The sequence below is a fragment of the Dromiciops gliroides genome, chromosome 2 (genome assembly GCF_019393635.1).
Source record: "Dromiciops gliroides isolate mDroGli1 chromosome 2, mDroGli1.pri, whole genome shotgun sequence".
Taxonomy (NCBI): domain Eukaryota; kingdom Metazoa; phylum Chordata; class Mammalia; order Microbiotheria; family Microbiotheriidae; genus Dromiciops; species Dromiciops gliroides.
In genome coordinates, this window is record NC_057862.1 from 698,235,500 (window position 1) to 698,249,246 (window position 13,747).

At 47.9% G+C, this 13,747-nt stretch overlaps 1 protein-coding gene across 6 annotated transcripts in view; it reads right to left on the reverse strand.

Annotated features, from left to right (window-relative positions):
* Positions 1–13,136, reverse strand: part of PUM2 (pumilio RNA binding family member 2) — a 97,410-nt gene extending 84,274 nt beyond the window's left edge. For all 6 annotated transcript variants that reach the window (XM_043981725.1, XM_043981724.1, XM_043981722.1 and 3 more), the window contains exon 1: positions 12,897–13,136. The gene's annotated coding sequence lies outside the window, so the exon portion shown is untranslated. The remainder of the gene's footprint in view (positions 1–12,896) is intronic.
* Between the last annotated feature and the right edge of the window lie 611 nt (positions 13,137–13,747).

The following is a 13,747-nucleotide window of genomic DNA, read 5'->3' on the forward strand; positions in this document are numbered from 1 at the left end:
GTATTGCTGAGAATAGTTAAGTCATTCACAGTTCTTCACTAACAATATTGCTGTCTCTGTACATAATGTTCTCTTGGTTCTGCTCACTTCACTCTATATCAGTTCATACAAGTTTTTCCAGGACTTTCTGAAATCATCCTGCTTGTCATTTCTCAGAGCACAGTAATAGTCCATCACCATCATATACCACAGTTTGTTCAGCCATTCCCCAATGGATGGGCATTCCTCTGATTTCCAACACAGATGACTTTAGAGAGAGCAGTTTGGGCAGAATGATATTGTTGGAAACTGGATTCTAAGAAGTTAAAAAGAGATTGAGAGAGAAAGGGGGCAGCTAGATGGCTCAGTGGATAAAGCACCAGCCTCAGACACTTGACACTTACTGGCTGTGTGACCCTGGGCAAGTCACTTAACCCCAACTGCCTTACCCCCCCCCAAAAAAAAGAGAGAGGAGAGAAAGTGGAGACACTTAGTGTAGATGCCCCTTTTAAGATGTTTAGCTACAAATAGAATTAGAACTGGAGGAGTTATTGGGGATGGAAGAACCAGGCACAGCTCTCACAAGAGGGTAAGAAGGGGCAGCTGGGTGGTGCAGTGGATAGAGCACTGGCCCTGGATTCAGGAGGACCTGAGTTCAACTCCGGCCTCAGACACTTGACACTTACTAGCTGTGTGACCCTGGGCAAGTCACTTAACCCTAATTGCCTCACCAAAAAAAAAGAAGAAGAGGTAAGGTGCCCTTGCAGAAGTGGGGAGGTCCTCAAATGTTGGGCACTGTACACATTTCCAGATTTTTACGATCCCCCCCCCCTTTTTTGATCTTTAAAAAATACTATGGGCTGGCTCTCTGGGAGAAGGGGAGAGATAAAACAAAAGATAATATAAATATGGAAATAAAAACTTATTTTTTTAAAGAAATATTTGGTAAATTGACCTCACACTTTCTTCTCTGATATATCTGTACCAAGAGCTATGATGTGTAAATTTAAACGCTGTTTTCAAAAAGAATATTGCATCTAGTCACAATCACAGAATTGCAGCTCACAGGCCCCTGGATTCAGTTAGAAAGGCTCTAACCAGTCATCAAACCCAACCCATTCATTTAAAAGTATCCCCATGACAACCTCCTCAGAACTGATCATCCAGTCTTTGCTTGAGGACCTCCAAAGGGGGCACCCCCCCGCCCTGTCTCCCCTGGCAGCCCATTTCTCCCACTTTTCACCAGCTCTCATCCATAAGAAGGTTCTGCTGACATCCAGCCAGAACTTCTACCCTCTCTGTGGCCACATGACAGACAGCCCCTTGCATAAAGCAGTGCGCAAGATCCCATTCTGTCTAATCTTCTCCAGCAAGCTGTCGCTTCAGTCAGTCCCTCTACTGAATCTTCAATCCCTCCCTATCCTCTATTCATCCCTATTGTCTCCAAACATGCCCGTTTCCTCCATCTTTAAAAACAAAAAACACTTCTCTAGTCCCCATGCTCCTATATCTCTCCTGCCTTTTTAGCCAAACTCCTGGAAAATCTGACCACATTCTCTCTTTATTTTATTTATTTATTTGTTTGTTTGTTTTTGCAGGGTAACGGGGGTTGACTTGCCCAGAGTCACACAGCTAGTGTCAAGTGTCTGAGGCCAAATCTGAACTCAGGTCCTCCTGACTCCAGGGCCGGTGCTCTATCCACTGCGCCACCTAGCTGCCCCTCACATTCTCTTTATCCACTTCCTCTCCTCTCATTCACTGAAACCACTGCAATCTGGTTTCTAAGCTCTTCAGTCAACTGAAGCCGTTTTCACCAATGTTACCAATGTCTTAATTACAAAATCTTTATGAAAATGACTCACAGCTTTACATATCCAGCCCTCCTCTTCCCTAACCTGCATTTCATTGGCTTTTTATGGATGTTCTAGAGACATCATAATTTTAAAATGCTTAATTATTTTCACTCTCCCCCCACCAAGATCTTTTTCAGATGAACTGCCACCATCTCTACCTCCCAAGTCTTGCTCTGTTAATGCTTAATTTTTGAACTCAAGTGGAAACTCTCCCTCCCAACAACTCAGGACTCTACCTCAAGAATGCCATGAATTTCTGCAAGTATCCAAGTGTGCCTGGAACAATAGTTCACCCACAAAGTCAGCCAGAGGAACTTTATCAAACTTAGTTCTCAAAATATCAAGTCAGGAGTCTCTGCCCCCCCCCCAAAAAAAGCTGTGTGATCCACTTGACCCCTTTCCACATCTGCAAACCAGAATGAGAACATTCTCTCAGGGCTCAGATGAGCTATTATCTTACTAGCATACTGAGAATCTACCTAGAAATTCATCACAGAATCAATCCACAACTGACCGATCTATTACATACTAGTGGGTGTAGAAATGTTGCCTTCCTGTTCTTGGACCAATTTTTCAAGTTTCAAAACATCCTAGTGAAATTCTCCTTAATAGCTAACACTTGTTTAACCATGTGCCAGGTACTGTGCTAAGCACTTTACATAGGAGGCCACATTTGAACTCAGGCCTTCCCAACTCCAGGCCAGGTACTATTCACAGTGTCACCAGCTACCCCATGTTTGATTAGGAAATATTTCGAATTTTTTTCATTTGGAAGACACACACAAGGAATTTTTATGTGACTAAAAATGGCAGGATAATCTGACATGGTCTCTTCTGTGAGGGGATGGATTTCCTTCCTCATATCTTAAAGCAACGCAAGATAATAATATTTTGATTTACATACATTTCAAACTGGAATTTTAGCTGTTAAACCATCTTTCTCCCATCCAAAGATTTCTTTCCAACTGAAAATATTAATTAATCCCAAGAATGAGATTTATTTAGACTTACTTGGACTGAAGGTCCCCCCACCCCACCCCATCTCCACTCCCCATCCCTCCTCAACAGGTAAGTCCTCAGCCAAGGGAGCTCTCTCTCTGCCCCAAGAAGTCCATGGACCTGGGAACTCATTCAGCACACCTCCTGTATCAAGTGAGAATGGAAAGTTGACCTAAGCAGCAATCAATTTTTACAAATGTGTTTCTTGTGTTTAGAAAGGATAAATTATCTTAGTGCATAGGAAGAAACTAAGGTAGCTTTTGCTAGGCACTTCTGAGGAGTGATAAAAAGAGTATTCTACATGCATATAAGGCTAGCCACACAATATCACTGTAAGGTCTTATGATTGTCTTGACAACTGTCTTGACACTGAGACATCACTCAAGGGAACTATAACAGAAACCACATGCCATCCAGATTTAGAATCAGAAAGAACCTCAAACTTTATCTGGTGCCTAGAGGATGTCAATGAACTGCTCAAAGGTCACAAAGGTAGCAAGAAAGTCAAGAGCAAAACCCAGGGTCTGACTCCAAAGGTGGTATTCCTTCCAAACTGGAAATTACGAGAACATGTGCACAATAAAAGCCTACTATCTTGCTAATGGTGCTAATTTTCTAAAAGACCTCTTTCAGCTCAGTCTCTCAGAAACAAAAAAGCAATCAATCCCAAGTCCCCCCATCAGTGGAACTCTTAGCTGGCACCTCCCTCTTTTGGCCAATTTGACCTTAGTCCTCCAGAGCTCAGCCAAAGTGGTTCCTTGCTATTCCTCCAGTTCCCATCTCATTAGCCCTGAGACTACAATGCATCCTGTCTCCCAAAATGCCTTCAAAGCTCAGCTGGAGGATCACCTCCCACTTCCTCCAGGAAGCCTTACCAGATCCCCACCACTGCCTCCTCTACCCTCGCCCCCAGACAAAACAAATAAATAAGTGAAGGGCCTTTTACAGACATATACATAAATGTCTGTACTGTTGTATCCCACACATTGAGTAGTACAGCATACGGTGGATAAAGAGCCAATCTTGGGGGCGGCTAGGTGGCACAGTGGATAAAGCACCGGCCCTGGATTCAGGAGTACCTGGGTTCAAATCCGGCCTCAGACACTTGACACTTACTAGCTGTGTGACCCTGGGCAAGTCACTTAACCCCCACTGCCCCGCAAAAAAAAGCACACACACAAAAAAGAGCCAATCTCGGGGCAACTAGATAGTGCAGTGGATAGAGCTCCGGCCCTGGAATCAGAAGTACCTGAATTCAAATCTGGCCTCAGACACTTAACACTTACTAGCTTGTGTGACCCAGGGCAAGTCACTTAACCCCAATTGCCTCACTTTAAAAAAAAAAAAAGAGCCAATCTCCAAGCCAGGAAGTCTTGCCTCTGATAAAACCAAGTCACTCACCTCAGTTACCCAGGTTCTAATACTGTCAGAGGCAGAAAAGATGCCAACCTTCAAGGGTGGAGGGATTCCAAGGCCTAGTCCTCTCCCCAAGTACCCCCTAGAGACAGGGATGAATTCACTTGGGATCCTGCACCCCCAGGACATACCAGGGTCCTGGACAGAGGACTGATGAGGTCGATGGCTCCAAAGTCCCATCCAGATTTACAGTGTCTCAAAAGGGGAACCAAAATAAGGTACGTTGTTTTATAAAATCACAAAGTAGCCACTGGTAGTGCCACAGAGGAGCAGGCCTAGAGGCAAAAAGGCCTAAGTTCAAATCCACCCTCAGACATTTCTAGCTGGTGCACCTTGGACAGTCACAGAACCTGTCAGCCTTGGTTCCCTCCTCTACAACATGGGAAGAGCAGCTGACGCACAGGACTGCTTGAAAGCTCAAACGAGGTACCATATGCAAAGTGCTTAGCACACCGAAGTAGCTTAATAAATGCTTGTTCCCTTCCCTTCAACAGTCCTCATAATTAGGTTCCCTCACAGAAATGTGAAAGAAAAAGCCCTTTTAAATCTGACCTCTCAGGGTCAACATACAAAATGCCAGATGCAGAACCAGGCTAATTCTTGGATGTATGCTGCAACTCCTCAATATAAAGCCCTAAGCTTGCACAGAGGCCTGAGTACAGTGTAGAGGGTTCTCAGGTTTGCTTCAAGACCCCTCTATGTCACCCTTACAACTGCAAACAGCTTAACATTCAAAGAAATGCTTTGACTAAGCTCTGTACAAGTGCCCCCTGCCCACCCAATGCCTTGTTTGGAGTGATGCAGACAACCATTATCATCACCTAAACACCCTGTGATAAAAATATACCCTAACTGCTCATGACTAACCTGCTAAATTTGACAGACAATGTCTCCCAGAGACTCTTCAAAACCTTTCAGAATATTGCTGCCAAATCATGCTTGACATGAACCACTTGACAAGGAGCTTGCTAGACTCTTCAAAAAAGGCAAGCCAACATCTGAATTTTGAAGACCACCTACTAAAGTTCTGCCAAAAGAGAATGTGCTTTAAACAAGCTCTTTGTAAGAAAGCCTGATTAAACTTATTTACTGGCTCTCAAACTCATAAAGTACAAAAAGCAAAATGTAAGCTTGGAGAATACTAATCCTTGGCTATGGGAATTTACTCTGACATAACAGAAATTGAAAGTAGAGGTCTGAATGTCACCCTGCCCGAGTCAGAAGCCCAGCTCTGCCTCACTGTCCCCTTCCTGATTGCTACCCTGCAGACAGATCACTGCAAGCGCACAGTCAGGATTTCACCTCACAGCAATCAGTTCTAAGATGGGATTTTCAGCATCAACAATGGGGCACTGAATCTTATCAAGCCTCCCTTGAGGTGTCGACCCCAGAAACTATTGTAGTCTCGTCCCTCAAAACAAGCCAGTGCTGCCTGACCTCAGTAGTGACTGAACAGTTCCTTCCGAGTAGGTGCAATCCCAGAAAACCCAAGCTTCGGTTGTGCTGAAGTGAACAAAGGCAAACCCCACTAACTATAATGCTTGGCTAGAGTTACCCATGCTGTGGAATACTGGAGGAGAGGAAGCGAAGAAATATTCAGTGTCTACCACATGCCAGTCACTATTGCTCCCTGCAAATATTATTCCATTTGATCATAAAAAGGTAATAGGAAAAAGAAAGTGTTGAAGAGCTCAAGAGGACGTTAAGTCCTTTTCACAGCTGTGGTAACAGGAAAATGCCTAACCAAGCAAGGCACAGAGTTCCTAACAAGACAACAGACAATTTCAATTACATACAAGTGAAAGGCTTTTGTATGGCCAAGGAAGAGAGAATAAAACTGTTTGGATTAGGGAAGGGGGATGTGCATCAAGTATTATTGGCACAAATATTTAAGATCTATTTCCTAATACATGTCATCAAAGAATATGGAAGTTTTTCAAAAGAACTGCTAAGTACAAAGCCCCATTTAAAAATATGCTCCAAATCCTTAGGTACGAGAAAATCCAATTAAAACAACTGAAGATACCCAAGACTCCAGCTTCTGGGATAGGAACTCAGTGTTTAACAAAAACTGCTGGGAAAACAGGAGGACAGTATGGCAGAAATTAGGCATAGACCAACGTCTTAACACCTTGTACTAAAATAACGTCAAAATGGGTACACGATTTAGACATAAGAGGTGATACCATAGGTAAATTAGGAGAGAAAGGTATAGTCTACCTATCAGATCTTCAGAAAGGAAAACAGTTTATGACCAAACAAGAGATAGAGAATATTATAAAATGCAAAATGGATGATTTTGATTACATTAAATTAAAACATTTCTGTACAAACAGAAGCAATGCATCCAAAATTAGAAGGGAGGCAGAAAGTTGGGAAACAATTTTTGAGGCCAGTGCTTCTGATAAAGGCCTCATCTCTAAAATATATAGGGAACTAAATCAAATTTATAAGAACCCAAGTCATTCCCCAATTGAGAAATGGTCAAAGGATATGAACAGGCAGTTTTCTGATGAAGAAACCAAAGCTATCTATTCCCATATGAAAAAATGCTCTAAATCTCTAATGATTAGAGAGATGCAAATTAAAACAACTCTGAGGTACCACCTGACACCTATCAGATTGGCTAAAATGACAAAAAAGAAAGATAATAAATGTTGGAGAGGCTGTGGGAAAATTGGAACACCAATGCATTGTTGGTGTAGCTGTGAACTGATCCAACGATTCTGGAGAGCAATTTGGAATTATGCCCAAAGGGCGATAAAGCTGTGCATACCCTTTGACCCAGCAATTCCACTTTTAGGTCTTTTGCCCAAAGAAATCATGGAAGGGGGAAAGGGACCCACATGTACAAAAATATTTATAGCTGCTCTTTACGTGGTAGCAAGGAATTGGAAGTTGAGGGGGTGCCCATCAATTGGGGAATGGCTGGACAAGCTGTGGTATATGAATACAATGGAATACTATTGTGCTGTAAGAAATGATGAGCAGGAAGAGTTCAGAGAAACCTGGAGGGTCTTACGTGAGCTGATGATGAGTGAGATGAGCAGAACCAGAAGAACATTGTACACAGTATCATCAACATTGAGTGTCGATCTACTGTGATGGACTATATTCTTCTCACCAATGCAATGGTACAGAAGAGTTCCAGGGAACTCATGATAGAAGAGGATCTCCAAATCCAAGAAAAAAAAAAAAAGAACTGCAGAGTATAGATGCTGATTGAACCATATTATTTCTTTTGTTTTGGGTGCTGTTGTTTTTTTTTCCTATTTTGAGGTTTTGCATCACTGCTCTGATTTTTTCTCTTGTAACAGGATTAATGCAGAAATAGGATTAATGTTATTATGTGTATATATATGTGTGTGTATATATCTATATCTATATGTATATGTATAGAGATATATAGATATAACCTATATCAGATTACCTGCTGTCTAGGGGAGGGGGGAGGGAGGGAGAAAAATCTGAAATTGTAAAGCTTGTATAAACAAAAGTTGAGAACTATCTTTACATGTAACGGAAAAAATAAAATACCTTATACATTAAAAAATAAATAAATAAATAAATAAATAAATAAAATAAAATAAAATAAAAAAATAATAATAAAAAAAAGAATGATGAGCAGGAGGAGTTCAGAGAAACCTGGAGGGTCTTGTGTGGGCTGATGAAGAGTGAGATGAGCAGAACCAGAAGAACATGGTACACAGTATCATCAACATTGAGTGTTGATCTACTGTGATGGACTATATTCTTCTCACCAATGCAATGGTACAGAAGAGTTCCAGGGAACTCATGATGGAAGAGGATCTCCAAATCCAAGAAAAAAAAAAAAGAACTGTGGAGTGGAGTAGATGCTGAATGAACCATACTATTTCTTTTGTTTTTGGTGCTGATGTTTTTCTATTTTGAGGTTTTTCGTCATTGCTCTGATTTTTCTCTTATAACATGACTAATGCAGAAATATGTTTAATGTTATTGTGTGTGTGTGTGTGTGTGTGTGTGTGTGTGTGTATAAACACCTATATCAGATTACCTGCTGTCTAGGGGAGGGAGGAGGGAAGGGAGAAAAATCTGAAATTGGAAAGCTTGTATAAGCAAAACTTGAGAACTATCTTTACATGTAATGGGAAAAAAAATAAAATACTTTATTAATTAAAAAAAAACAACTGAAGATTTGCCTCATATCCTGCAAACTGACTGAGAAGACAATAATTACAAATTGTCACCATCGGAGGGGACCACTATGAAACGATCGATACCACAATACTGACATAAGCACTGTGTGACAACAAAAAAACCCCTGGAAACCAGGTGGGTGTCCATCCATTTAAAAATTGCTAAAAACCAAAAAAAACACACACTTCAGTAGAGAACTGTAATATTATGATGCCGTAAGAAATTACAAATACAGAGAAATAGGAGACCACATATGAGCACTGTGAAATAAACAAAGAACCAAAGGAACAAGATACTTCAATTACCAAAAATGAACATGAAAAATCCCTAAGAGGAAGCTAACTGGCAAGCCAATGATGATCCCAGAAAAGAGGTGAGGAAACAAGCCTGTGGAACGGGAGGGAGGTGGAGGGCAGGTACCCCTTGTTACCTCCCTCACAGCCAGAGTGGCTGGCTCATAGGACCCTGTTAAGACCTTCCAGCATTGCCCTGGCACAGCTGCTGCTCAGACCCGAAGGCCCCGCCCACCTCAAGTCCCTGATCTCCTTCCAGGCTCAGCTCCAGTGCCACAGGAATCGGGCACAGGGTGTAAGCAGTGGCCTCCCACTGCTGGGGCTCCCCACCACAAAAGAAACCACTTGGCATGACTTGTGTTTTTTCTTACACCCGTTTTGGCAGTCCCCTCTCCCCACTTACTCACAAAGGTCAGTTCCTTGAGGGCAGGGGCAGGGGCATGTTTTTTCTTTTGTATCCTTTGTGCCTAACCGAGTGCAATACAACGAAATAACCCTTTATCAAAGCTTCTCCTCACCAGGCACTGGAGATACAAATGGTCTGGCCAGTCTCAAGAAGCTCCCCATCTGAAGGAGGAACTTGATGCACAAGAGATGGGAAAAGCTGTCAGGGGAGGGGGGGAGGAATAGAGTGGAGCTGAACTGAGGAGCGCAGTTGGGGGGGAAAGGAAGAGTAGGCAGGGCTGATGAGGCCTCTTTAAAGGAAGCTTCTGGGGGCAGCTGGTGGCGCAGTGGATAGAGCACAGGCCCTGGAGTCAGGAGGACCTGAGTTCAAATCCGGCCTCAGACACTTAACACTTACTAGCTGTGTGACCCTGGGCAAGTCACTGAAACTCTACTGCAGTCTCCTCATCTGCTAAATGGCTTGTTATGAGGATGGAGTGAGGTAATATTTGTAAAATATCAGCACATTGCATGGTACATTAGTAAGCACTGTGACCCCTTTGTGACCGCTTTGGGTCTGGGGTTTTCCTGGCAAAGATGCTGGACTGCTTGGCCAGATGAGGAAACTGAGGCAAGCAGGAGGAGTATCTGGAGCCAGATATGAACTTGGGGTGCTGGTCTTCCTGACTCCAGGCTGGGCACTCTCCCCACTGTACCACTTAGAACCCTCTCCAGATGTCAGCTACATTACTGTCAGCCCTTACCTAAACCAAGGCCACAGCCTCCCTGCCCCAGTCTCTTCCCAAAGCTTTGGAAGCTGCCAGGGTGATTTTCCAATTGCACGGCTACCTCAGTGGAACCTCAGTGACCTTTATCCTTCAACATCAAATAGATAAGTTCTCCCCTCGGCATGGAAAGCTGTCCAGAATGTGCTCCTTTCTTCCTTCCCAGGCCTCTGCAGCAGCTGTCCGCCATGTGTGGAATGTCTGTGGGCCTCCTTCAAAGTCTCCCTCTGGAGCCCACCTCCTACAGGCCTTTCCAAACCTCACGCTGACACCCTCCATTTCAAATGGGCACTCTTGGGGGAAGGGCAGGTTTTTTTGCCTTTCTCGGCACCCTCAGGGCATACCCTAAAGAGCCTGGACAAACGGAGAATGTGCATCATGTTTTGTTTTGTTTTGTTTTACTAAAATGTAAGCTGCATGAATGAATATGTATCTGCGAGCCCTAAAATATATTTCAGTGCCCGAGGAAAAAAAAAGGTCAAATGCAGTTCACAAGGAAGCAGGGAATAACAGAACAGAAAAGTAGCCACATTTTGACAGGCCAGCAACATGAAAATCTTGCAGGTTTTAGGTAAAAGCCAGAGATCATGGTCTACTTAGAGGCTACCCTCTTTCCCCTAGAGCATGGTGCCCAGCACAATGCCCTCCCACAAACATACAGACCCTAGGCAAATCACTTGACCCTGTCTGCCTCAATTCTTCATGATGAGGTTAAGCTGCCTCAAAGGGCTTTGCAAACCTTAAAGCTCTGCAGAAATACATTAATATTTGTCAAGGTGTGATCTGGAAAGGTATACAGAAAATATTCAGATCTAAAAGGATCTTTCAACGTATACTGTAACAGGGGCAGTAATCAAGTGTAAATAGGAGCACTGTGGTGCAAAGGAGAGGCGGCTGGGGAGACTTAAAGAACTATGAATAAGTTGCAGAGCCAGGTGGTCTGGCTACCACCCCCAAGCTAAAATAAAGCACCCAATGGCTGGCGTAAAAAAAAAAGGGGGGGGGCATTCAAGCGGTTCCTGAAGGCAGAGAAGCGAGGCATCTGAAGTAAAGCCAGGATTGTCCCCTTTGGTTGGCCGGCTCACTGGAGAGCACAACTGAAAAAGCGCTCAAATGATCTACACCAGACTACACCAGCACTCAGACAAGCGGAAAAGTCAATAAGCCCTTTGCTTTCCAACACAGAAGAGAAGAAAAGCATTCGGAGAATTCCATCCTATACTGACTCCGGGTAAGGAGCAGCCCCAGGGGGCTGGCCTGTATTGGAAATGGAACAGTTACCCCAAGATGAAATTTCTCACAGGAAAAATCCCCCAACACGTGCGTTTTTGTTTCATGTTACAAGCCAAGTGGGCTGAGCTTTTTGGTCCTGTTCATGTTTCTGGCCAAGGAGAAAAATAAAAAAGGTTGAGCAAGATTTGCACAGGGATTAGAGCTTCCTCCTGGTACCTTACACAACAAATGAGGATGGATCCCTACAAAAACAGAAACACTGCTGAGAAAGGAGGCAGTGTGACAGACGAGTGAGACTATAAACATCAAGATTACTCCACCACCACTGATCCCACAGCCAACAGGAAGAGGGATCATCGAGGAAGCACATCGAGGAAGCACTCGGCGCCGAGCCCCAGCAGTCCAGAACTCTTCCCACCAACAGCCCTCCGTAGGGCAGCTGGAAGGGGCTGCACAGATGCCGACTGTAGGGGATTTGCACGAGCTTTGTAAGTAAGGAACTGCCATGAATTCTCTTCCCAACTCTTGGCCCAAACCACAGTCGTTTAAAAGCAGTTGTGCCCTGAGGGTCACTGTCCTTCGAAGACGTTAGTTATTACTATTACGAATACGTTTTGCTCAGGCGCAGGGGGCACGAGTCTAGAGCCTGTGAACAGCACATTCAGAGCCCGAGTAGAACTTCTTTTGGACTCAGCTTCCCCATTTCCCCCACGATCCCTTAAGTCAGTCCCCTTCCACACCTCAGGTCACAACCCGCATCTAGTGCCAGGCATCCCACCCATCGATGCAGAAGCTCCACCCAGGGAGGCCAACTCCTGCTCCCAGAGCGGCTACAATCTTGCCACAGTGTCTCGGGAAAGCTTCCACAGTCCTACCAAGGCCCGGCGGAAGAGGCGAGAAAGGTAGGGGCTCAGCCCGGGGCTGCCCAGCCCGGAACCGGCCCAAGGGGGGCCGCGAGGCTCCGGCTCCATCACTGTGCACCCCGCCTTCCCTCCCGGCCCAGGGACCCCAGGGCCCCGAGATCCGCCCGCGGGGGGCCCCGTCAAGCTCCGTGTTCTGCCCAGGGCCCCCACGCAGGCCCCCGGGTCCCAGCACGGCCCTGGCCGCCGCCCACCCCCCCCCCACCCCCGACAGGCCGAGACAAAGCGGGAAGCCGGGCAGCAGGAGCTCCTACATAAGCCCATGCCTCACGGCCCCGGGCAGGGACCCCCGACCCTGCCCCTCTCCATTACAGCCCTGTCCTGTCCCAGCGAAACCGGCTCTCTGGGGCCAGGGCCGGGCCACGTGCTGGCCCAAGGGGGGCTGCTGGAACCCGGGCCGGGCCCACCGAAACGAGCGCGCCCCGCTGATAGTCGGGGAAACTGAGGCCCGCGGGGGGGCCGGCCTGTCCAAGGTCAGCGGGCCCGGGCCGCCTCCCCCGCCCAGGATCTCGGCCAAACCTGTGCCCGGCGAGTTCACCTGACCACTGCGCACCTGGCCCGGCCTCAGTTTCCCCATCACGTAACAAAAACAAGGGGCTGGGCCGCAGGAAGGGCGGCCGCGGCCTCGGTTTCCCAGTCCGTACAATGGGGCCGCGCCCCCTCCCCTCCTCCCTCCCTTCGGCCCCCCGCCGCGCGGCGGGCCCCCAACAGCGCATGCGCGACGGACAATCCGCGCCCCCCCCAACAGGCCCCCGAGGGGGGAAGGGCGCCACGCCGGGCGCCACGCGCGTGGGGAGGGGAGGGGCAGCCGCGCGTGGGGAGACCGGCCCCCTAGCCACGCGCGGGGGCACTTACGGGGCGGCCTCCGAGGCCCGGGGACACCGACCGACCGTTGGGCCCGCGGCTGCTCCTGGTCGTCGGGCGGCGGCGGCGTCTCCTCGGCGTCCTTCGGCCTCCGCCTCCTCCTCCGCCTCCTCCTCCGGCTCGTGCCCGTGCCCGTCCCCGTGTCCGCCGCCTCCGCCGCCCCCGAAGCGCCGGGGCCCGACCGTGAGAGACACACAGGGCGCACTCACAACAACATGGCCGCCGCCGCCGCCGCCGCCGCCGCCGCCCCCCGGCCGCGCGCCCGACGCCGAGGACGCCGACGCGCGCGCCGCCGACGCCGATGCGCGGGGCACCCTGGGAGGGCCTGGGGCCCAGAGCCCCTGGGAGCGCGCGCACTCTCGCTCGGGCGCCTGGCGGGCAGGGTGCGCGCACGCAAGCACGCACGTCTTCTCCCCACTCCCCCCCCCCCGGGAGGCGGAGAGCGCGTCCGGCGCGCGGGCTCCCTCCTCTGCCCCTCCCATTGGCTGGAGACGGTGGCGCCTGCGCACGCGTCCCGCGGGAACTACCCGGGCCGGGAGAGGAGGGGGGAGCAGGGGAATAGGAGAGGAGAGGAAGGGAGCGGGGGAGGAAAAAGAAGCGAGGAACCTGAGCGAGGCCAGCTTGCGGGGAGGGGCCACTTCCGAATCGCCCCTCCCCCACTTCCTGCCGAGCCCCTCATTGTTCTGGTCTTGCGTGGGCCGGCCTTCCGCAACATCCCCCCCACCCGCGCGCGCGCTCCGTGACCGTGATCTTAACCGTGACAGGGTGGGGGTGGAGGGACGGCACGGAGTCGGGGCGCCGGCGCCGCCTCCGGGAAGCCCTCCCTGAATGCCCCCCGGCCC